The 26,015-nt window shown below is 41.4% G+C and overlaps 2 protein-coding genes across 3 annotated transcripts in view; both read right to left on the reverse strand.

The window, feature by feature from the left end:
• The window catches only part of LOC109913838 (cadherin EGF LAG seven-pass G-type receptor 2-like), a 990,249-nt gene that overhangs the window by 562,876 nt on the left and 401,358 nt on the right, over positions 1 to 26,015 (reverse strand). The window lies entirely within an intron of this gene.
• The window catches only part of elapor1 (endosome-lysosome associated apoptosis and autophagy regulator 1), a 126,949-nt gene that overhangs the window by 99,733 nt on the left and 1,201 nt on the right, over positions 1 to 26,015 (reverse strand). The window contains exon 2 of one of the 2 annotated variants that reach the window (XM_048612105.1): positions 16,500 to 16,592. The exons of the other annotated variant lie outside the window; for it this stretch is intronic. The gene's annotated coding sequence lies outside the window, so the exon portion shown is untranslated. The remainder of the gene's footprint in view (positions 1 to 16,499; positions 16,593 to 26,015) is intronic. 2 annotated transcript variants of the gene reach the window in all.

A 26,015-nucleotide genomic window follows, 5' to 3' on the forward strand; every position in this document is an offset into this window, starting at 1 on the left:
TCATAGGAGCAGAAAGGCTGTGTTCATCCAGTTCTGCACCTTGTTGTCCCATATGGGTGTTGGTTACATCTGTGATGGGTTTAAAAATTAACCAAGTCAGTCAGTATTTCTAGAACCATAAGTAAATCCAGTATATGTCAGAAGGTAGGGAACCCTGGAGTGTTTCAGGAAGATTGTTACACTTTACTGGGTTCATAAGTAGGAGTGTAAACATTAAGGGTCATTGGTTTATTCTTGGTTTGGGATAAGCGAGTATTGATTTTGGCATTGGAAATCCAGGGAACCGAAGTTTTTGAACAGTGTGAAGGAGACCTGACTGGAGTTAGAAGTACGATATAATTTCTCTACGGGAAAGAGTGTAAAACAGGTAATTGAATAAATTAGCTTAGTAGAAAGCTAGCTGGAGTAACTTCCAAGCCTTGAGTGTTTGGTTAGATATCAGCAAATTGTTAAAAGACTGAGAAAGTCTAAGTTTTCCGTTTGTGAGTAGTTCTGCAAGAAGACTTCACTGTTCACATGAAAGATATGGGAAGATTCAGTTGAGTCAAACTTAAAGATTTAAGTTAAAGGGTAATCTCTCTGGATTTGATACTGTAAAGTGACAGTGTTGGGGAATGGATGAAAACTTTACATTGTGTGTTGTAAGATATTTCCAGCTATATTCGATATATAGACGGCTTAGTTTGTCATATTTTTTCTTCTTTTCTATTACGTCATAAACTTCTGTTTTATTATTAAAGAAAATCTGCAGCCTTGTGTGCTTATGCTTCGGTAACTGGCCGCCATATTAAAATGAAAAAATAGTAAGATTTATCAAGCCAGGTTTCATTCAGAAGTCTGGCATGCCCAGTAGTAACATGTGCTAGGATCTTAACATTATGCTGCACAAATGCCTGATCCTAATTGTTCTTGTTACTCCTAAGTAGAATTTAAGTGCCTGTAAAATTGTTTGGTTATTTGTGGAGGGAGGTTATTCCAGCTTTTTTTTGGTATATAATGTGAAGCTGTGGAAACATGCTTGGGTGCAACTTTGAAGATGACTGTTTGTTTAAACATTTGGTGAAATATCAATAGCAATTTTATGCTGATGCTTTGTAGAACCTGCTGAGTGCTTGTCCTTGTTTCAGGGAGCAAGCCAGTCTTGGAGGGGCTGCAGTGGAGAGAACAGCTGAGCAGGCAATGTTACAACTTGTGCAGGTGCAAACCAGAATTGGCAGAGGATGAGGGCACACAGTAACGGAGTCTGTGTTGCCAACTTCAAGATGGGGGCAGAGGTGAGAATTACTGCATGTGAGCAGATGCACTGGTGACGTCACACTATTGCAACTGAGCCTTCTTTGCCAGAATACATTTGCGCATGTACAGAAGACATCAGTAATTATTCTCTAATTCAGATATACTGTCTACTCCAGTAACACTCAAAAGTGAGCAGTTGGGTTGCAACAGATTTGAAGATTTCACAATTTACAAATTAAGTTGAGGTGGCTCATATATAAACATTGAGATATCACGTTCAGATGAAGTTGACCGAACTAGCTGGAGCCATACAAGTGCAGGAAAGATAGGTGCCTAAAACTATAAAGTGTGATTATGTCCATCATTAAAGACTGGTATATTATGGAAGTTCAATTTGTTAAGGAAAGACTAAAAATTAAAGTAAGGTGCTAGAACTACACAGAATAACAAACAAAAGAAACAAGGAGCTCTTCCAATTGAAGGTTTTTCTATATTCCAGCTTGGTAGTTTGGTCTTTTACTGTCAATAGAAAGTAAACTACTGGTGTTCATATGACTGAAAATACTCACAGAAAAAGTACATTATCACAGAATTCTAAAATGATCATATTTTCACTGTTTGCATAATAAATACTTTCTTGTTCGACACCAAGAGGATATTTCCTTTTTTTTAGCATTCTCTTTTTATACTCCTGGCTAACTTACTCTGGCGGAAGCACTCTGTAATGATGTTTTGGAAAATTGATTGCAGTGAGCTGAAGCTCAAGAGGCTGACTCTATCCTGCAGTATGACTCTATGGGCAGCACCATTTTTGTTCTTAACAGCTGCTGTTCCATTGTTTTTGCCATGACGTAGGACTGCAAAGATATGTTTCTGCGTGTGCACAGTTGGAACATCACCGCGTGATGGAAGTGACAATAATCTCAGCCGCAGAACAATCATACTATCATGGATGTGCCAGAAGATCCAATGTGAGCTGCATCGGAATGCACAACCATCCCCGATGCCTGTTCAATTGGCAATCAGCATTGATTACAGCAGCAAGCTACCAAATTGCCTATTACTTGCAGTCCACAATGCAACAGGTACAAGGACTGCAACATTCACACTTAAAATAACAGTTTACTTTAAAAAAAAGGTCATAAGATGGGCAGGAACTAATTGGTTGCCTATTCTACTCTACATTGCACCTCCCTACCTGCATCAAAATCTACTAGCTCAGAATCCTCTTTTACTTAAGAATACACTTTGATAGCAATACTTGTGTTATGTCTTACGATCAGTGTGTATTCATATCTTTTAACATGTACATGGTATCATCATTGTAACACAGCTAGTATAAAGGTCTTGGACTCCCTCTTAACTTGGGCCATGTTAAGCATGACATATTGGTGGAAGCATGATGCTATATGTAACTAAATAGCCAAATACTAACCTAGACATATCTGTCTGTGAAGGTAATGTTTGCATTTCACAGTGAGGTGCAATAAACTTTCTTTTGGACTGTTCAGAACAGAGAATAGGTCATAGTAGTTTGACCAATTGCTTGACACATTACCTGGTATCAGAAATCTGCAACATTCATTATTAAGCATATGGTTTACAACTACCCAATCATCATGGTGGAACTATTTTGTTAAAGTGACAATGTTTAACTGAGTTTTTTGGTGGAGACCTTTGACTGTATCACTATAGTTACTGAGAAAGAACAATTGAAAAAGGTTTTCCTACATTCTGCATTCTATTTCCACACAATTACTGTGTTACGATCAGATGGTGACACAACAGACCTCCACGTGGAATTCCACTTTACTTGATCTTTGTGCTGCATAGCAGTAACAGAGGGTTTGAATGAAAGGCAGATTAATTAAAGGGCATCAGAGGAGACTCAGCACATCCCAGCATTACTCACCCAGGTGCACATTCTGAGACATTTGCAGAAATTTATGTTTCTGCAATGAAGCTTTGGGGGAATAAGCTCCAGTTCATTGCAGTAGCTCCAGAAGTAACCAGGGTCACCAACATTCACAGAAAGTCGCCATAACTCTCAACCTTTACATCATATGCTACTTTCAGTCATTAACTCCTTTTAATGTGCATTTACCTAACAGAGGAGTCCCCAATGTTTCTTTTGCCAGGCCAGCTCAACTTATAAAACTTGCCAGCACTGTCACACAGTTCTTTCTGTCTTCCATCAGTGTTCAGAACTCTCCAGAGTTGTCAAGAAAATTTTTGACACTCATGCAACATTACATGTCCAAATGTGTATCAAAAGATGCCTTAGATTAAGACCTTAAGGCCATAAGAAATAAGAACAGGAGTAGGCCATTTGGCTCCTCAAGCCAACTCCGCCATTCAATGGGATTGTGTTCCTCCCATCCACTTTCTTGTGTTTTCCCCTTCACCCTTGATTCCCCTACTGATTAAGAATCTATCTATCCCAGCCTTTAATATACACCAGGACTCTGCCCCCATAGCTCTCTGTGATATGGAGTTCCAAAGATTCACAACACTCTGAGAGAAGGCATTCCTCCTCATCTCAGTTTTAAATTGGCACCCCTTTATTCAGAGACTATGCCCTCTGGTCTTAAACTCTCTTATGGTACGAAACATCCTCTTAGCATTTACCCTCTCAAGCCCCTTACGAATCCTACATATTTTAATGAGATCACCTCTCATTCTTCTAAGCTCCAATGAGTAGAGTGCCAACTTGTTTTACCTTTGCTCATAAGATAATCCTTCCATAACTTGGATCATCCTAGTGAGTCTTCACTGAACTGCCTCCAATTAAATGACATCCAACCTCATATGAGAGGACCAAAACTGCTCACAGTACTCCAGATGTGGTCTCACCAGCACCTTGTACTGTTGCAGTGAAACATCCTCGTTCTTATATGCCAACCCTCTTGAAATAATAGCCAACATTCTATTAGCCTTCCTGACCACCTGCTGCACCTGTATGCCAACTTCTGTCATGTACAAGTAGTCCCAAGTCCCTTTGTGTTGCAATCTTCTGCAGTTTTTCTTAATTTAAATACAGGAGGTTCTGCTATAACTCGATAGTTGCATTCCAGCGCAGCATCGCGTTATGGAAAATCCTGCTATATAAATAAAGGGGCCTATGGGAAAAGTGAGGTTAGAGGCACAAAGGACGCATAACAATTACATTTTCCAAAATTCTTCCTCACCTGTGTAGCTTCAATCTTATAGCTGCAGCTATCATGACAGTTTATCAGACAGGTGATGCTGCAAAGAGGCAACACATTTATGAATCTGACCTTGTATTTACAATGAAGTGACAGCTGGGCTTTAAATAGAGTTCTGCCACTGGAAATCCCAGCAATAGTCAGTACTACAGGATAGTGCGAGCAATTTCAGATGTGATCTTTAACACCTGCCTGAAATAAGTGGAAAGTCGTTGGAGTGGCCATGATCCAAAAGAGGTGAGCAGTGCAAAATTTTGTGAGATAGAGCTCACAGCCAGCAATCCTCCATGAAACTCTCCTGAAATTGACACGTTGACAATTTTTAGTAAAATTCCCTTCTCCATTTAAATGCTGATCTGACCTGACATTGCATCAGCACAGACTTCTGGATAGATTTTCAGGTAAGTGAAGCAGAGGAATCTGACCTTTTTATATAATGCTGATGCATTTAATGTGTTCAACATAAACTCTTCAAACTAAGACTTCACGTATTTTCCTAATAAGACGGTTGTTCTCTGTGTGATATTATATTTGATGTGGAGGTGCTGGTGTTGCACTGGGTTAGACAAGGTCAAAAATTACATGACACCAGGTTATTGTACAATAGGTTTAATTGAACACACAAACTTTAGGAGCGATGCCCCTTCCTCAGGTGTAATGAGAGAGGAAGTATCAAGACACAGAATTTATAAGTAAAAGATCGAACGATTGTACATTGACGCAAATGTTTTTAATAACCTTAAATTGGCTGGTTGACTCCCTCCTGTTATATCCTTAATCAATTAGAAAGGAGTTGCAGGTTTTGATTGATTAATATGCAACTCTCTAAATTTCTTTCAAGTCAATGTCCTGAGATAACTAAAGGTTTCATCAATGAATACAAGATGTGACATCTCAGGTCAGACAGTACCTTTTGCTCTGACGCCTTGTTTAGAAACTGTCTGTGTTTTAGTGTGGAGTCAGTCTGGTTTTATTTCAAAAGCAGGAATTTAGAAAATTCCCCACTGACTTACTGTGTCCATAAATTGTGTGCTTTTGAACAAAATAGAATGTATCTGCAAATGCAAATGCACCCGATAGATTTATATATGTGTGTGTGTGTGAATCATAGAAACCCTATGGTGTGGAAACAGGCCCTTCGGCCCAACAAGTCCACACCGACCCTCAGAGCACCCACCCAAACCCATCCTCCTATAACCCACTTAATGTACAAATACCTGAATACTATGGACAATTTAGCATGGCCAATCCACCTAACCTGCACATCTTTGGACTGTGGGAGGGAACCGGAGCACCCGGAGGAAAGCCACGCAGACATGGGGAGAATGTGCAAACTCCACACAGACAGTCGCCCAAGGGTGGAATTGAACCCGGGTTCCTGGTGCTGTGAGACAGCAGTGCTAAACACTGTGCCACCGTGTAAGAGAGAGAGAGAGTGAGAAAAAGTGTGTGTTTGAGAATGTGTGTATGTGAAAGTGTATAGAGTAGTGCGGTCGCCTGTAGTGCAACATGAACCCAAAATGCACAGGTTCGAACAAGACTTTTTTGCTGTGCAGGACCTCCAACCAACGCTATGCACCAGATACATTGACGACATTTTCTTCCTTTGGACTCGTGGTGAGGAATCACTAAATAACTACATAGTGATATCACCAAGTTTCAGCCCATCATCAGACTTACCATGGATTACTCTTTAGAATCAGTCTCATTCTTGGACACACGCATCTCCATCAGGGGTGGACACCTCTGTACCTCACTCTATCGCGAACCTACGGATAATCTCACAATGCTGCACTTCTCTAGCTTCCACCCTAAACACATTAAAAAATTCATCCCCTACTGACAAACCCTATGCACACACAGGATCTTCTCAGATTAGGAAGAACACAATGGACACCTGAAGGTGTTGAAGGACGCCCTTATAAGAACAGGATTCGATGCTCAACTCATTGATCGCCAGTTCCGGTGGGCCACAGCAAAAACCCAGAATAACCTCTTCAGAAGAGAGACACGAGATACGACCGACAGAATGCCTCTTCATCATCCAGTACTTCCCGGAGTGGAGAAACAAAGCCATGTTCTTCGCAGCCTTCAACACATTATTGATGACGATGAGCACATCGCTAAGATGCTCCCTACACCTCCACTTGTTGCCTTCAAACAACCACCAAACCTTAAATAGACTATCGTTCAAAGCAAATACTCAGCCTTTAGGATAACATCAACCACACCACATGACCCTGCCATGGCAACATCTGCAAGACATGTCAGATCATCGACATAGACACTACCGTTACACGTGGGAAAACCACCCACCATGCACACAGCAGATACTCCTGTGACTCCGCCAGTGTTGTTTATCTTGTACACTGCAGGCAAGGATGCCCTGATGTATGGTACATTGGTGGAACCATGTAGACGCTACGACAATGGATGAATGGACACCAAGCAACAATTGCCAGACAGGGATGTTCCCTCCCAGTGGGAAACTTCATCAGAGGATGAACGCAAAGGGACAGGTGGTCTGAGGTGCATTTGTTTTAATGCGGGAAGTGAAGTAGGTAAGGCAGATGAACTTAGGGCTTGGATTAGTACCTGGGAGTATGATGTTATTGCTATTACTGAGACTTGGTTGAGGGAAGGGCAAGATTGGCAACTAAATATCCCAGGATATAGATGCTTCAGGCGGGATAGAGAGGGAGGTAAAAGGGGTGGAGGAGTTGCATTACTGTTCAAAGAGGATATCACAGCTATGCTGAAGGAGGGCACTATGGAGGACTCGAGCAGTGAGGCAATATGGGCAGAGCTCAGAAATACGAAGGGTGTGGTAACAATGTTGGGGCTGTACTACAGGCCTCCGAACATCCAGTGTGAGATAGAGGTACAAATATGTAGACAGATTATGGAAAGATGTAGGAGCAACGGGGTGGTGGTGATTGGAGATTTTAATTTTCCCAACATTGACTGGGATTCACTTAGTGTTAGGGGTTTAGATGGAGCAGAATTTGTAAGGAGCATCCAGGAGGGTTTTCTAGAGCAGTATGTAAATAGTCCAACTCAGGAAGGGGCCATACTGGACCTGGTGTTGGGGAATGAGCCCGGTCAGGTGGTTGAAGTTTCAGTAGGGGATTACTTTGGGAATAGTGATCACAATTCCATAAGTTTTAGAATACTGATGGACAAAGATGAGAGTGGTCCTAAAGGAAGAGTGCTGAACTGGGGGAAGGCCAACTATAGCAAAATTTGGAAAGAGCTGGGGAATGTGGATTGGGAGCAGCTGTTTGAGGGTAAATCCACTTTTGATATGTGGGAGGCTTTTAAAGAGAGGTTGATTAGAGTGCAGGACAGATATGTCCGTGTGAAAATGAGGGATAGAAAGGGCAAGATTAGGGAACCATGGATGACAGGTGAAATTGTGAGATGAGCAAAGAGGAAAAAGGAAACATACATAAGGTCTAGGCGACTGAAAACAGACGAAGCTTTGGAAGAATATCGGGAAAGTAGGACCAATCTGAAACGAGGAATTAAGAGGGCTAAAAGGGGTCATGAAATATCTTTAGCAAACAGGGTTAAGGAAAATCCCAAAGCCTTTTATTCATACATAAGGAGCAAGAGGGTAACTAGAGAAAGGGTTGGCCCACTCAAGGACAAAGGAGGGAAGTTATGCGAGGAGTCAGAGAAAATGAGTGAGATTCTTAATGAGTACTTTGCGTCAGTATTCACTGAGGAGAGGGACTTGACAGATGTTGAGGTTAGGGATAGATGTTTGATTACCGTAGGTCAAGTTGACATAAGGATGGAGGAAGTGTTGGTATTCTAAAAGGCATTAGGGTGGACAAGTCCCCAGGTCACTGAGGGAAGCGAGAGAGGAAATAGCTGGGGCCTTAACAGATATCTTTGCAGCATCCTTAAGCACGGGTGAGGTCCCGGAGGAATGGAGAATTGCTAATATTGTCCCCTTGTTTAAGAAGGGTAGCAAGGATAATCCAGGTAATTATAGACCGGTGAGCCCGACGTCAGTGGTGGGGAAGCTGCTGGAGAAGATACTGAGGGATAGGATCTATTTACATTTGGAAGAAAATGGGCTTATTGGTGATAGGCAGAATGGTTTTGTGCAGGGAAGGTCATGTCTTACCAACTTGATAGAATTCTTTGAGGAAGTGACAAAGTTGATAGATGAGGGAAGGGCTGTAGATGTCATATACATGGACTTCAGTAAGGCGTTTGATAAGGTTCCCCATGGTGGGCTGATGGAAAAAGTGAAGTCGTATGGGGTCCAGGGTGTACTAGCTAGATGGATAGAGAACTGTCTGGGCAACAGAAGACAGAGAGTTGTAGTGGAAGGGAGTTTCTCAAAATGGAGAACTGTGACCAGTGGTGTTCCACAGGGATCCATGTTGGGACCACTGTTGTTTGTGATATACATAAATGATCTGGAGGAAGGTATAGATGGTCTGATTAGCAAGTTTGCAGATGACACTAAGATTGGTGGAGTAGTAGATAGTGAGGGGGACTGTCGGAGAATGCAGCAGAATATAGATAGATTGGATAGTTGGGCAGAGAAATGGTAGATGGAGTTCAATCCAGGCAAATGCGAGGTGATGCATTTTGGAAGATCCAATTCAAGAGCGAACTATACGGTAAATGGAAAAGCCCTGGGGAAAATTGATGCACAGAGAGATCTGGGTGTTCAGGTCCACTGTACCCTGAAGATGGCAACACAGGTCGACAGAGTGGTCAAGAAGGCATACAGCATGCTTTCATTCATCGGACGGGGTATTGAGTACAAGAGTTGGCAGGTCATGTTAGGACTTTGGTTCGACCACGTTTGGAATACTGCGTACAGTTCTGGTCGCCACATTACCAAAAGGATGTGGATGCTTTCGAGACGGTGCAGAAGAGGTTCACCAGGATGTTGCCTGGTACGGAGGGCGCTAGCTATGAGGAGAGGTTGAGTAGATTAGGATTATTTACATTAGAAAGACGGAGGTTGAGGGGGGACCTGATTGAGGTCTACAAAATCATGACAGGTATAGACAGGGTGGATAGCAAGAAGCTTTTTCCCAGAGTGGGGGACTCAATTACTAGGGGTCACGATTTCAAGGTGAGAGGGGAAAGTTTAAGGGAGATATGCATGGAAAGTTCTTTACGCAGAGGGTGGTTGGCGCCTGGAACACGTTGCTGGCGGAGGTGGTAGAGGCGGGCATGATAGCGTCATTTAGGATGTACCTAGACAGTTACATGAATGGGCAGGAAGCAGAGGGATATAGATAATTGGAAAATAGGCGACAGGTTTAGATAGAGGATCTGGATCGGCGTAGGCTTGGAGGGCCGAAAAAAAAAAAAAAAAAAAAAAAAAAAAAAAAAAAAAAAAACCAGTGGTCAAAGGCACTTGGCCTCAGATCTTCAGTAAACGTCCTCCAAGGTAGTCTTTTGGATACACAACAACGCAGAGTCGCTGAGCAGAGGCTGATAGCCAAGTTCGGTACCCTTGAGGATGGCTGCAACTGTGATCTTGGGTTCATGACGCACTACAGGTGACCCCACTACAGTATACACTATCTCACTCTCTCTCTCTCTCACACACACACAGACACACACGTTTATATACTTTGTTCAAAAAGCACACAATTTGTGGACACCATCAGTCATTTTCTAAATTCCTGCTTTGGAAATGAAACCAATCTGAATCCAAGTTAAAACACAGATAGTTTCTAAACAAAGCGTCAGAACAAAAGACATTGTCTGACCTGAGACGTCACCTATTGTATGCATTGGTGAAACCTTGAGTTATCTCGGGACATTGATTTAAGAGAAATTCAGAGAGTTGCAGATTAATCAATCAAAACCTGTAACTCCTTTCTAACTGATTAAGGATTTAACAGAAGGGACTCAGCCAGCCAAATTAGGGTTATTAAATATATTTGCATCAGTTGTATAATCATTTGATCTTTTACTTATAAATTCTGTGTCTTGATACTTCCTCTCTCATCGCGCCTGAGGAAGGAGCAATGCTCTGAAAGCTCATGTGTTCAATTAAACCTGTTGGACTATAACCTGGTGTCATGCGATTTTTGATATTATATTTGAGGTTTATAACATGCAATCCATACGCGATGGAATTGCATTATGGCCAATGCAAGTTCGCGTTTTACAAATACCATTCCTCTGTCCATCAATTACGTTATAGCCAATTTGCATTGACGGAACACAGGTTATAGGAGAACCTCCTGTAATGCTTTATTCTTTTCTTCTCCCTTCCAAAATGAACAGCTTCACACTTTCTCACATTAGAATCCATTTGCCAACCTTTTGCCCACTTACTTGACCCATCAAAAGCTCTCTGTAAACTATATCCCTCTTGCAACTTCTGTGCCCGGTCACGCCATGAGCTACAGTAGTATGCCTCTTTGCTCACAACTTTGCTGACATTCCAGATGATGCCAGAGGAGCTCAATGTTAACACTTCTTTGCTGAAGGTGTAACCTAGGCAAACAAGAAGCATGTTCATGGCTTTTTTTAAAGTTCCTTTAGCTGATGTGGGCATTGCTGACTAGTCAAATATTTAATGTCCATCTCTAATTGCCTGAGGGCAGTTAAGAGTCACCCACACTGCTGTGGGTCTAGAGTCATACGTTGGCCAGACCAGGTTATGATGGCAGACTTCCACCTACAATGGATATCAGTGAACCAGATGGGCTAATGTTACAACAGATTATTAGGCAAACATTTTATTCCAAACTATTATTAAATTCAAATTCCACCATCTGTCATGGTATTCAAAGCCATGTCCTCAGAACATTAGTGTAAGGTTCTGGATTGCTAGACTAGTGATGTTATCATTACTCCATGGCATTCCCTCCAAGACAGCTAAGAGACAGATTGATTTAGCATAGCTATGATAGTGAATTGGTATTACTATTTGGACATTTCATTCCACTATCATTAAGCTTCCTTTCATTAACCTCTCAGCAATCCATCCTCCTCACAGCCTCTTAAATGAATCTTGAACACACAACTATCTAACTGACAGGAAAAAGCCCTGAACCATGACTAGCACATGACAGATTTGTAGGTTGTGCATGGTTCTTTTCTGCTAATGTTTTAACGGGTCTATTACAGGCTGAGATTGGGAATTTCAACAGTGAATGTTTCTGTCCACATCCCAGTCCCGCTTCCGAAGATGTACAAATAAGGGGCGGAAGGAGGTGCAACTGGACGTCTGTAATCTTCCAGGAGATTCTGCCAATGTCTTATAGCAGAAGACCTCCAAGAAATTTTAATCACAAATAAGTTTTCCTTATAATTTAGAATAACTTCTGTCCTAATGTCAATGAGCAATCTATTCTTGGGAATTCATTTCAACAATCTATGAAAATTTTAACTATCCAAAACAAACAATGAAGCTAAACTACTTACAGCTCAATCTAATGACATGGGAAATATGAACTCTCTCCCAAGGCAACGCATCAAAAGTAACGAAAAGAAACATTGCTCCCTTTTCCTGTCAACTTCAGCTGTTTAAAAAAAGGCAATCCTTGCATTTGGAAATAAAAAATTCAAGATTTAAATGACTCTTTGCTAAATGTAGTAAACCCCTCACTGCCATATGTTTACTATGTGTAGTTGAAGTAACGTTTCTTCCAAATCATCATGGAAGTCACTGATGAATTTGATACCCTGAAGGGGAATAACATTTTACTTCCAATCGTACAAGCTTATTTAGCTAATTGGACAAATGGAGCTCAGTTATCCTGACCTAAAGGTAAAGATAACTGAGGTTAAAGGTTGAGAAAGCTTATCTGGTTGGAGACCCAGTTAAAGGTGAAGGTGTTAAAAGTTACATTTTGCTCCAATTCTATCAAATGGAGCCTCAAGCACATGAAACAATCCTATAAGAATCTATTCATAGAGAATTTCTCATTGCTGTGAGGACATAAATCCTCAATCTAAAACAGTCTCTCTAAAACTCATTCTGTACCTTTCCACTCAATATGAACAGGTTTTGTGAGTTGCTTCTGTAAATTATCCACTCTTTCACCCTTGTCTTCAGACTAGACACATCTGGCATTCTGACCTGTCATCTGGCAGAAGTAGGGACCTACAATGGAGCGACCACATTACTGATTCTCGGCTATTTGTTGTGGAAGGAAAGGTGGAAGATCTCTTCATTGATTTGGTACTAGGCCTGGTTGTGGTTGACATCCACCATTTCAAGCAGTGTGCAGTCAAAGAGTGCGCTCAGCTTTACGGTCCTGAATTGCTTTGGCAGCTGTATCCATGCCCAGGTTTTAATGAAGAGGGTATATTCAATTTCCACAGGTAAATTAGAGACATTCTGCAGTTAGTAGCACTCAACAGACTAGGATGTACAGTCAACTCCAGGAGCCAGCAGGTTTCATTTTGAATTTGGAAGTTAATGGTTGAGTCCCTTTAAAGAGGGAGAACTTTTGTTCGTTTGATTTGACAGCTGTGACTTGTATTATCTTAACTGGTAGATTATTAAAGAAGACTGTCAATGAAAATAAAAAGTTGGAAGCATTTTCACTGAGAAAGTATCCTGTTCTCCAAAGAGACATACACCAAAGGGCACTGTTGAAAAGTATAGGGGAAATAAGTTTACCCACAGGTGCATTGGACAAGGAGCAGTAAGGCAAAAATTGGGTGTGTCAGAAGTTGAAATAAATTGTCCAGTTTACTTGGTCCTGTGGCTCATTACATACAGCCCAATTGTCCTCAATCACTCACCGTAACAACCCATGTTTAAGGTTCACATTATTAACTGACTCTGTGAATACCATGAAGTACTTGAGCAAATGATTAAACATTCAAACCAATTTCATTTTGTTTCATCCTATTTTGAACAAAAAAGAAAGAACACTCACCAAAATATTCTTCTTACATTCAGGCATTAGCACTTCTAATTTAGAGTTTTGATGGCATCTCTACTTTCGGCCTCCAAAAATGGAAATGATACACTATATGCACTTTATGGCCAATAAAATACTTCTGAAGTGTACATTTTTTTGTAACTTTTATTGGGGGAAAGGAGTACAAAATTCCTTACTTTGTTGAATCCACTGAAAGGAGAAATGTTTGTTGAAATGAAAAGTTAGCAGCTTCAAGAAAGATTTATTTGTCAGTATTTAGTGCTTCTGGAATGACTGCTGACATTCCAAAAATGGATTAACAAACATTAGCAATGGGGTGGAAACCTACTTGTTAAAGGCAATCAAAGGAAATTCATGCAGAACTATACAGCTCTGGGCATTTCTCAAAATGTGAGCACTTAATGACACGTCATGCCTAGCAGCAGTTTAACAATGCAAAGATTTGAAAACCGGCACAGAGGCAAAGAAATGAAAATCAGCTCACAAATTTGCTTGAGTTAGTGAGAAATGAAGGATGCTGCATTTTCTGAGGAAGGGTTTCATGGTGAGATGCAAACAGAAGCAACTGATAAAAATATGGTAATTAAGTTAGTTGGCAAATTTTCATTACATACTCAAACTTCATAAATGATATTCTTAATTTTTTTGCAAAAGATATTTACAATGTTAGCTTGAGATTTCGTTATTCAAGCAAAATTTTAGTATTATTTGCTCCAAAAAATTAATATATGCTCATTTCAGGACCTGTGGAGGATTACACTTTCTCACAAAAGTTTACTGTCCAACTTCACAACTCCAACTGATTAATCTTCAAATTCTGGTCACCTTTTTATAGGAAGGATGTTGTTAAACTTGACAGGGTGCAAAAAAGACTTACAAGGATGTTAATGGAACTGGAGGGTTTGAGTTATAGGGAGAGGATGAATAGGCTGGGACTTCTTTCCTTGGAGCACCTGAGGCTGAGGGGTGACCTTATAGAAGTTTATAAAATCTTAAGGGGCATGGATAGGGTGAATAGCCAAGGTCTTTTCCCTAAGTGAGGGGTGTCTAAAACTAGAGAACATAGGTCTAAGATGAGAGGGGAGAGATTTAAAAAGGACCTGAGAGGTAATTTTTTCATGCAGAGGGTGGTGCATGTACAGAATGAGCTGCCAGAGGAAATGGTGGAGGTGGGTACAATTACAACATTTAAAAGGCATCTGGACGGGTACATGAGTAGGAAGGGTTTAAGGGATATGGACCAAATGAGCTTAAGATGGAAGCAGAGTAGGACTCCTGAGCCAGAGCTCATCCAGTCTGAAGGCTTTTGTTTTTTCTTTTTTCTTGTTTCTTTTTCTCTTTATACGTTCATTCACCTCTTGTCCTGAGCTTGGATGGTATCAGCGGTGGTGAGAGCCCAGCGTGGACACAGAGCTGGCGGCCCAATGCGCACATCTCGAGTGAGCTGAGCACGGACCTTGATCAAGTCCAGCGTGGATGAGAGTGGGCCCAGCACAGACTTCAAGTTAATTTTCTGGAGTGAGCACAGGACCTGACTGTGGAATCAGCAGCTGCTACATCGGTGGAGGTGATGTCAGCGAGGTAGCCTTAGCAGCAAGAGAAGCTACCTGAGAATGAGCAGCTCCATTGTTGGTTGGGTCCAGCACTGGTGGTGGTGGAAAGGCATCACAGCGACATCGACAAGGTGGGCCCAGAGGTGAGAGACCCGATTCTTGGTCTGGCGCTGGCAGCAGAGAGGAGTTCATGGAGGAGTATCAACCCAGTAGCAAAAGATGATGCCTGAGAAATGTTGACTTCACCGTTGGTTAGGTCCAGTGTAGATGGCGGCAAAGCAGCAGTGGAAGGATGGTGGCACAGGCGTTGTTGATGGTGCAGAGCTGGCTCAAGACTCATGGACTCTCTTTAAGCTGTAGCTTTCTTCATTTTTTCTTACTCTTCAAATTATTCAAAATTGCACTGAATAGTGATGATGACAAATATAAGCTTTTCACTGTATTTTATCGTACTTTTACTGTAAAATACACTTGACAATAAAATCATTCATTCATCCAAATGGGACTAGGTCAGATTCGGATGTCTGGCTGGAGCAGATGAGTTGGACCCCAGGGTCTGTTTCCATGCTGTATGACTCTAAACAAAAAACTCATACCAGGTAAATTGAGCAAATAGTTAAAATATTTAAGGAGCGATATTGAATACATTAAAACTCCTTGGAACAGCCCCAGCCCCTAAATGACATGGGTATTGGCAAGTCAGTGTGAAAATAGCTAAAATTGGCTCTCAAAGTTAAGAAAAAAAATCCAATTCTTCAACAAAGTTGTGAGCGGTGAGTCAAAGATCTCACCAGGAAGTAGTGAGAGGCCTATTTACATCCAGCTCAATGCATTAGCATGCCATTATTACTTGTTTTTTTTGATACCCGAGTTTGATTCCAGTATTGGGCGACTATCTGTGTGGAGTTTGCATGTTCTCCCCATGTCTGCATGGGTTTCCTCCCACAGTCCAAAGATGTGTAGGTTAAGTGGATTGGCCATGCTAAATTGTCCCGTAGTGTCCAGGGGTGTGTTGGCTAGGTGGATTTAACCATGCTAAATCAGGGGTTATGAGAATGGAGTGGGTCTGGGTGGATGCTCTTCGGAGGATCGGTGCAGACTTGATGGGCCAAATGGCTTCTTTCTGCACTGTAGGGATTCTATGATGTGCAGTTTCTTATTCTCCCATCTGAGGACACATGTCATTATGGGAAGGATGGTGGTTGGCCACGTTTCCCTCATTTGTTATTTCCCACGCGCAGACCTCAGAGGTGGTAGTAACTTTGGGAAGTCAATTTGTCAGCATACTGATCACGTGCATGAAACCTCCGAGCAGTTGTAGGGCTGCATGACTAAACTGTAACGCCAGGCTGGGGAGGAAAATGTTGGGAGATGAAGTCACGAAGTTGTAATTCAAAGAAGCGTGTGGGAACATGTGGAAGCTCAGTATATTGTTGGACTCAACATTGAGTGCAAGGAAGAAAGGAACTAGGAGTTTCAGAGTTGGAGGGGATGGGGTTCTTGATTACCAGGCTGAGGCTGTGTCTTATTGTGCCAAGCGTGATCTGCATTGCCTTCCGTACTTTTGTGAATTGTCCATGTACACTGGAATTGGAAAATGGGTACAATCTCACCTGGAGTGGGCAGACTGATCTTGTGAGTGATGTGAAGTCCTTCAAGGGGCAATTTCATTAACCAGACATTTCCTCAGTATAGGTTGAAGTCATCTGTAATGATAGGAACCTGCATGTCAAATGCATGCAGTCTCTTAACTTTGTGACACAATTTCTGGTCATAAGAAATCCTGACCATGTCTTTTGTTATTGCAGATTGAGGTTAGTCATTTCTGTGAAGCAGCAGTAATCATAAGTGACCCTGAAATTTGCATCTGCAGGCCACAATTCACAAAGACAATCCAAGATATCATAGGCTACAAAGGACATGAAGCTGATTTCCTCCCTCCTTGACCAGTAAGTATTCGCCAACATGCTCTTAAATGCAATGACTCCTTTCTTGGGTGATGTGGGAGGGGGGTACAAGGTATCAGTAATCATGCAGAACTTACAATTTCCCACTGTATCTGGCCAACACTGATTGTAGTGCAATCATCGGAAAAATGTCTCTATGTCAAAGATCCATGTAGAGGCATTTCATGGCCTTCTTTTTCAAAGTCCACCATCTCCCACCTCAATGAAGGTATAGGTATTTTAATAATGGACCACAACTGGATCTGGTAGGACTTCAACGTGGACTGACTGCTTCAGAAATATGGACACCGTGTTTAACCATTAACAGCTAGATACCTTTCAAGGATGGTTACTTGGAGTCAAAGACTACACTCTGTAACCGTGGTTGATGACTCGGTTATTCAACCTCCTGACTGAGGCTGTCCACTCATCAACAAGGGATATTACGATTAACGTCCAGAAGAGGAGGTTCCTTTGCTTGGATTGGTCTATGTAGGGGAGGGGGACCTTGCAGTACAGTCCAGACCGAGTGTGCCGCATAATCCTTGTATGTTGTGTTCTACCAACAGCAGCGAGCGAAGAAGAGATATGATGGATGCTGAAGAGCTGTAAGAGCAACAGCAGACTTCTGAGGATGAAGATGAGGATATTGATCAGGTGGAACATGACACCCTGCATGATAGAGCCTAGCAGCATCATGCATATCAATCCAGATAGGACCAAATTGACATCTGGCTCCAATAGATAGGGTTAACAGTAGGTGTCTTTTCCCTAGGATAGGGGATTTTAAGACGAGGGGGGGCATATTTTTGAGGTGAAAGGAGAGAGATTTAAAAAAGACATGAAGGGCAAATCTTTTTACACAGAGGGTGGTTTGCATGTGAATGAATTTCCTGAGGAAGTGGTGGATACAAGCACAGTTATGACGTTTTAAAAGGCACTTAGATAAGTATATGAATAGGAAAGGTTTGCAGAGATATCGGCCAGGAATAGGCAAGTGTTTAGTTGGGGATTATGTTCAGCATGGATTGGTGGGCCCGAAGAGTCTGTTTCCATGCTGTATGAGTCTATGAATCGGTTGCTGTTCCAAAAACTGAATGTTTTCAATCATTTGAAGGCTTTCCAGTATGCAATGGCCTCACACTGAAAAACGAGTTGACGTTATATGATACTGGGCATCACGAGTAGCACTCCTTTAGACAGGGTTCTAAGGTGGAATGATGCTAAGTACCTGCAACCTAGTCTGTTTCTTAAATAGAAATACATTTACAATTTTGCACTTGTGTTTGTAATGACATGTCAGCCATGCCATCAACATGCCCTGAGAAGCATTACTTTTTGGTTCCCCTCCCACTATTGTGCATAGCAAATGGGAACTCCTGGCTGGCAGTACTTGTCTGGGTGCACAGCTGGGTCTTAAAAATGGCACTGTGCTGAGAACCCAAAACGTCCCAGCAGTGCTAAGTACTTTCACCTCTGGTGGAAGACAGGCTAGAACAGTGGGTGCTACAGAGGCGTGGTACATAGGTAATGAGGCCAGTTGCAGGGAATGGTGAGAAAACCCACTAGAGCTCACAGAGAGAAACCCTCCATGAAACTTGTCAAAATGAGATGATTTCTGGTAAAATTGAGTCCATTGTTATTGTTCAGCGATGTTCCAATTCAATTTACTCTCAGAATGCCTTTCATCCTGTTTATATATTAACTACACTTACCATGCTCAGTCCTCAATATAGCCAGATTTCAAAGCCACAGCTTAATTCTTGTGAAACCGTCGACTGAAACCACTTCCAACTGATTTTTATCAAAACCACCCAATATGAACAAAACAGGTGCACGTCATTCAGTTCCTTAAGATCCAAATGTTTTAACTGTTATTCATCTCCAGCCCATCTCAATCTCCTTCCTCTTTTTCTGCATTTTCATGATAGCAAAATATATCTTTTTCTTCCTTACTTCCCGCAGTGGATTTGTGCTACTTATTCTGGCTGCTATTGGCATACTTCTGCACCTGTCAGGTTTAATCTCACTAGCTGGCCTTCACTAACAAGTACCTGAAACAGGTGGCAATGTGCCATTTTTCAGGCCTGGTTAATGCAGAATCTGAGAGCAATACCAAAATGTTTCAAATATCGAGATATTTTTCAGGGCTTCATGACCGTAGCAATGCCGCAAATAGGTTACTAGTTCCAAATTAAGTCTGGACTGTCCGCTTTTTTGTTTAATGCACATAAGAAATTCTCCCCTTATTCTTATTTCCAACAATGACAAACAGTGACATACTGAACTGGCTAGAAAAGTTAGGGAGATGTCAATATGGAGGACATAAACATGTGGTTTGATTTGGCAGAAGTATGGCATTTGCAGAAAGAAAATCTGCACATTCTGAAACTCCAACCTTCCACTCTGTGATAATCTAAGCAACCTTTGGGGCAAAAAGCTGGCATGAATTGGCGATCTGTATTATATGCTGCATGCTTTCACTCCTCATTGACTTTAATGAAGAATTATATTTTGTTATGTAAAATGATTGATGTAGCCAAAGATTCCCTATTTCCAATTGTGTGGATTCAGTTCACATTTCCCTCTGTATGTTGCCAGTGCATGGCTCCACATTGCATTCCAAATTATACATGTAGATGTGACGTGGGGATTGTAATACAACAACTTGCATTGTCTGTAATTTGTAGATTGTAACACATCTTTTAACTAAATCTTTCACAATGGAGTTGTGATGATTATTTTTTAATCCATGGCTCTCATCAACTTTCCTTACTGCAACATAATTTGGTTCAACAAAAAAAATTTGTTCTTTGTATTTTGCTAAGGCAAACAATACACTCCCTTTTACTTGCTCATACATTAGAAAGTTATTCAACACATAAGCTGAAATGTGGAATTTGGTTCACCTAGAAAACACCTCTAACTCACAAGCACCCATGGAAGTGAAATATGAATGCACTAGAAAATCACCTCTTTCCACACATTTTGATTGTAATGGTAACTTTGTTGTATTCTCAATTTAAAAACTGAGTGGACAAGGTTACGCAAGAGCACTGATCTAGTTTTTTAAGTAACAAAAGCTGGTCTGGAAAAGTATAAGTTGAATTGTGCAATGCAGCTCCAAGACTGAGACACTGAGTTTTCATCTTTATGGACTGTTCCAGGATGATGGCCTCGAACCAAAAATATTACAGGCATTTTTTAGCCCTTAATTCCAAAATGTGCTTTTTAAAAAAAGGACTGCTGCAGATACAGAATAACTGTGGCTGTAAATTAAGTGACTGGCTGGCAACATTTCTCTGCGGGACTGATATTTCAAAGCAACTTCAACTAGACTGGACTATGTTGTCTTGTGACTACAAAGATAACGAGAGGCGGACAAACCTCTGCTCAACAGCAAGTCATCCCCCCATGGATTACGTACCAAACTGCAGGCACATTTCAGGCTGAACTTTACATTTTCTTGGCTAAGTCCACATTGGGTCATGTTTTTTGGAAGGTTATTTTCATTCGAACTCAATAATTACAAACCGCACCCCTATGGTGTCACTTGTGCCTGATTTCCACCACATTTTACAAAGTGCCATTCCCACAACAACTCTCCACTCAGCAGATATTAACCAAAAGACCAGCAAGCCTTGCATCATCTACACCATATTTTAAAGGGCAGCATCTCACCACACTGTTTGTGAAAAGCATAAGAGGTGACACAGGTTGTTTTTGACATCAAGATGGGCCTTTCTGCACTTGTCTCCCAATTCTGTCAAGTATCTCACCATGTTGCTCAAACTTCTATAAGATTCCACCCTTTGTATTTTTCTCTTTGAGTAACACACAAGGACACGGGTTAAAAAGCAGGTTTCAAATCTACTGTAATGCGCTAGTGAATCTGAATGTTCTAGTGTGTACCAGCCTGGGTTCACACTTTAGTGTGCTGTTAAGGTCACAGCCAAAGATTTATCCCCTACTCAGCCTCTCACACTCCAAGCCAGCAGCCAGACAATATGAAATAAGATGATAAAAAAACTGTCTCTCACTCTGAATGCTGCAATTCAACTTTTGTTGAAAAGGGTCAGAACTACAAATCTAAACCAATCTGCAAAATTAAGATCATGGAACTGAATGGCATGATGTGTTGAACAATGCTACTGGTAGCCTGTACTGCAATTTCTGCAATGTTCAACTATCTGCTTTTTGTGAACAATTCAGAAACTGATCTGTATTTTTTAAACTACTATCTTTTTGGACTCAGCTGTTATTTGCAAACTGCGTGTATGTGTGTTGCGTTACAATTTCTTCTTCTGTGCAGTAAACAATAAACTCATACATTTTGTTCACTAAAGAAGTCTGGTTGAATTGGCTAATTTTATAACATAAGTTTATTTGGCTGTGGAAGATAGGTATCCAGAGGGAAGGGACCCTTTTAACTTGTACCTGCTGCAATGAACTGAGGGATGGACGAAGAAAGAAGGGTAGCCAGTTCATGATTCCTCACCTGAGAGCTTAGGCAGCAGTGTAGTTGTGATGTTACTGGACTTGTAATCCAGAACCTAAGGCTAATGTTCTGGGGATATAGATTTGAATACCACCATGGCAGATGGTGAACTTTGAATTTAATGACAAGCTGGTCTAATGGCAACCATATAATCACTTGATTGTTGTAAAAATCCATGTGGTTCACTAATGTCTTTTACAGAAGGAAAATCTGCTGTCTTTACCTGGTCTGGCCAAAATGTGACTCCAGATCCACAGCAATGTGGTTGACTCTGAACTGCCCTCTGGGCAATTAGGGATGGGTAATAAAAACTGGCCTTGTCAGTGACACCACATCCCATGGTTGAGTAAAAAATTCAGAGTCTGGTCATAGCAATTTAGAGGGTCATGCCAAGATGTGAACCCATAGACAAAACAAAAGAAATACAGTGGGCAAAGTGTCGCATTGATATCAGTATTTTTAAAATTAAAACAAAATTCAAAATGTTTTCTTCAGTACAGAAATGTATGGATTCGATGCCAGCGTGCTCTAACAGAACTAAGGGAAGTTACATTTGAGGATCTTAAAGATTTAAATAGTTCATCCAGGCATTTAGGATCAGAATTTCAGCAAAAAGCCAGAAAACCCACTATTTTGAAAGGGGTGGTCAGCAGTTAAAATTGGAGCAGGAACTCAGAATGTCAAGAACAAGAGAAGGAATGGGAAATAGAGAGGGAGAGAGGGGAAAGAGCAAGGAGAAAAGAGAGAACGTTTCAGGAAAAACTGAAGGAAAGGATTTTAAACTAAAACAGCTTGAGCTGAGGAATAGGAAGGCTACAGCCTTTGAAAGTACGTCTTGATCAGAATTGACAGTGAAGGCAACTTAGCTTGCTAATTGAATATTAGTTTGAGGAGGCAAACGTAGAAGGTTTCTTTAATTTCTTTTGAGAGGGTGGAATGACAGTTAAAGAGGCCAGTCCAACATTGCTTCTTATTACTGGAGGGTAAATCTTCAGGGAAGGTTTATACCATTTTGCCTAAGGAAAGTGCTGCTGATTATGAAGCCTTGTAAAAGGCTTTCTTAAGTGTGTATTAGTTGGTATCAGAGGCATCCCATCAGAAATGGGGAGGCAATGGCCTAGTGGTATTATCACTGGACTGTTAATCCAGAGACCCAGATAACATCCTGGGGATCTGGTTCAAATCCCACCATTGCAGATGGTGGAATTTGAATTCAAAAAATATCTGGAATAATGAATCTAATGATAACTGTGAATCCATTGTCAGGAAAAATCCATCTGGTTCACTAATACCCTTCAGGGAAGGAAAACTTGCCATCCTTACCTGGTCTGGCCTACATGTGACTCCAGACCCACAGCAATGTGGTTGGTTCTTAACTGCCTAGGGATGGACAATAAATACTGCCTAGCCAGCGATGCCCTCATCCCATGAATGAATAAAAAATTCTGTTCCTTCAGGAAACAACCTGACCAGGCATCGTCGATACAGTGTGCAGCTGGAGGAATACAGCAGGTCAGGCAGCACTACAGCAGTAGGAGAGTCGACAATTCGGGCCAAGATCCTTCATTAGGACTGACCTGCTGTGTTCCTCTAGCTCCACACTGTATTGACTCTGACTCCAGCATCTGCAGTTCTTGCTATCTCCATCTGACCAGGCATACCTGATTTGAAACCTTCTGTGGCTTGATTTTGAAAAGTGGGTGTGGACACTTAAACAGAAGACTCAATGAGATATTCTCATTGAAGAATTTATAAACTTCATTTCCCTCCCAATAAGAATACACTATAAGGACCAGAGAGTGACTGGGTCCAGGGAGACAACCACATTCACTAATGATTATGAGCTGATCCGCAAACTCCTGTTTTCTAGTCACCTCAACCAATTGGAAAGGATGGGAAGAGTGATGGGTAAATTAGACATCCGTGGGAGAGAAGGAAATGTTGGAAGCCTTTCTCAGGACTGCAAGAATGGTGTTGAGATGAAAGGGGGGGCCAAGAAACTTGTGTATTTTAACTGCTGAGAGATGGGGCATGTCTGGGCCAACTTTTGGTATTACCAGAGAAACCAACGGGGATTTATTGGAGCACAATCACCCATTCAGACAATGAGAGTCAGTCAGAAAGTATAGCAACCCAAGCTATGACTCCGACTGCAGCTGTGAATCCATGTAAAGACACTCCTGAGAGTACAGATGAGGTTAAACAAATCCCTGAGAGTTACTGAAATTTTACGAGCAAAGGAAGTGTGGCCACATTTCCCTAGTGTGAGGCAAGCAAGCCTGTAGCAATACTAAGGGATACCAGGGCCAGTCAGACTCTATTGCTATGAAAAGACATGGCCCTCCTACCTGAGAGTGCAGCAAGTGGCAAGGTGCCAGTAAAAAGGATTAAAAGAGAGTATATGACTATTCCCCATTACAAGGTGCTGCTGGAGTGTGACCTTGTGTTGGGACTAGTGATCATGAAAGTTGTTGTCACTCTGCCTCTGATAAAATCATAGAATCCCTCCAGTGTGGAAGCAGGCCATTCAGCCTATTGAGTCCACACTACTCTTCCGGACAGGATCCCACCCAGACCCACCTCCTCACCCTATCCCTGTAACCCTGCATTTTCCATGGCTAACATCAATGACTTGCATAATAGCATTCCCAATGGCTTCCAAGAAAACTACTGAGGAGGGAGACCAACAAATGCCTGTCATTTTCCCTGACTGTGTGGTCTGTCAGATTATCAGATTACTTTTTGGGAGTTTAAAAGACTCCAAGCAGGTAATAAATAGAACTTTCTTGATAGCAGCCCAACAAGTTGACCCATTGTTAAAATCACTAGCTCAGGCTGCTTACACTGGAGCTAAGGTAGAAGCAGTACTTCGGTGCTCCAACATTAAAAATGAAGTGCTGGTGAGAAAATGTAGACCTCTTCACTGATCTGCAAAAGAGGAGCAGACAGTGATTCACCAGGTAGTGGAGCCAGCAGGGTACTGTAGGCAATACTGTGGCTAAGTCATGAAATTCTGATGACGAGGCATGTCAGTGTATACAAAACACAAGCCCATATCAGCTAACATTTCTACTGGTCACAGCTTCATAGGAATGTATAAAGGTTTTCAGAATCTACTGCACTTTCAGCTTGTAGGAAAACCCTGACCTGCAATAAAACCTGCACCTGATTCCCCCAACCAGTTTTTAGGGATGTATTCAACAAAGTGTTAATGGGCTAGGTGGGACTCTAGCTCAAAATAAGAGGGGGATACCAGTGTATCCTTACTGTCACAGACATGGTTATTCTCCTGAGAACCACTATCCAGCAAAACGGTGGTGGGGGAACTGATCCAATTCTTTACCTTGTATGGCCTGCCCCATTGTCTCAAGACAGTTTTACAATTCTCATCTTTGTGTTCCCATCTCTCTGTGATCATGTACTTCCCTATTTCTATCACTTTATCATCCACTACAACTTCCCAAGTTCTCTGCACTCCTCCAATTCTGGCCAATTGTGCATCTCTGATTTCCTTTGTTCCACCATTGATGGATGTGCATTTAGTTAATTGTCTAAGCTCTGACTCTAAAACTATGCCCTTGTGCAAAAAATCTCTTACTTGAGAATAGGCTGCAGGATGCCAACTGGACAGATTCTCACCATTGTTTAAATCATTTCACATCAATGGTTTCCTCTCTCCCCCATGATATGAAAGGAGGAACATGGGGTGAATTTGCCAGAAATTGTTACTCCAATGACCTATTCAGTCAAATAAATGTCACTTCAATCTCGAGGCAAACATTCAAATAGAAAAACGCAGCAGGTTTGGCTGCATCTGTGAGGAAAAATCAGAGTTAACGTTTCGTTCTGGGGAAGGGTCACTGGACCCCAAACGTTAACTCTGATTTATTTTCCTTACAGATGCTGCCAGACCTGCTGAGTTTTTCCAGCAACTCCTGTTTTTGTTGCTGATTCACAGCATTCACAGTTCTTTCAGTTTTTGTCAAACATTCAAATGTCTTACTCCCCTGTTACCATTTTAACATGCATCAATATTCGCATCAGCTAAGTGCAAGTTTAAAATTTACATTAAATATTTAACAATTCAAGTCTCCTACATCACTGCCTTAACAATGAAACAGGCTGATGTCATGTAGAAGAGGCTGAAAGATTGTCAAACACTTCAAGAATTTTACATGTTATGTGTTTTGCTATCGTTTATGGAATTATTGCGAAGTTCATCATTGGGATTCAGTTGGGTGAGGTGGCTGCGTGGCTGTGTGTTCAATTCCCCCACAGGCTGAAATTCCCATAAGTGACTCTCCTTCTCAACCTCTCCCTTTGTCTGTGGCGTGGTGACCCACAGGTTAAACCACCACCGTCATCTGTCTCTCTCAATTGAGAGAGCAATGCTATGGTCTGGTAGGGCGATGGGAAAGTTTGTGATCTTGTTTCAGAGGTTTTACTTCTTTTTAATTAAAGGCATACTTCTTAATTTTTAGAACAGATAAGGAAACGTGTTTCTATTGCAGATATTTTCATATTCAAGGTTAAAAATATAGATTAAATATTTGATCAAAAAACAATGTCATGAATAGTTTGCATCAAATGAAGTTATCAACAAATATTAGCGACCACCCTGAAGAAAACGCTATTGTTTCACCATTGAGATGCATTAGCTCACGAACTCACATCTCTCACCTTTG

This window comes from Rhincodon typus, chromosome 25 (genome assembly GCF_021869965.1).
Source record: "Rhincodon typus isolate 14 chromosome 25, sRhiTyp1.1, whole genome shotgun sequence".
Taxonomy (NCBI): Eukaryota; Metazoa; Chordata; class Chondrichthyes; order Orectolobiformes; family Rhincodontidae; genus Rhincodon; species Rhincodon typus.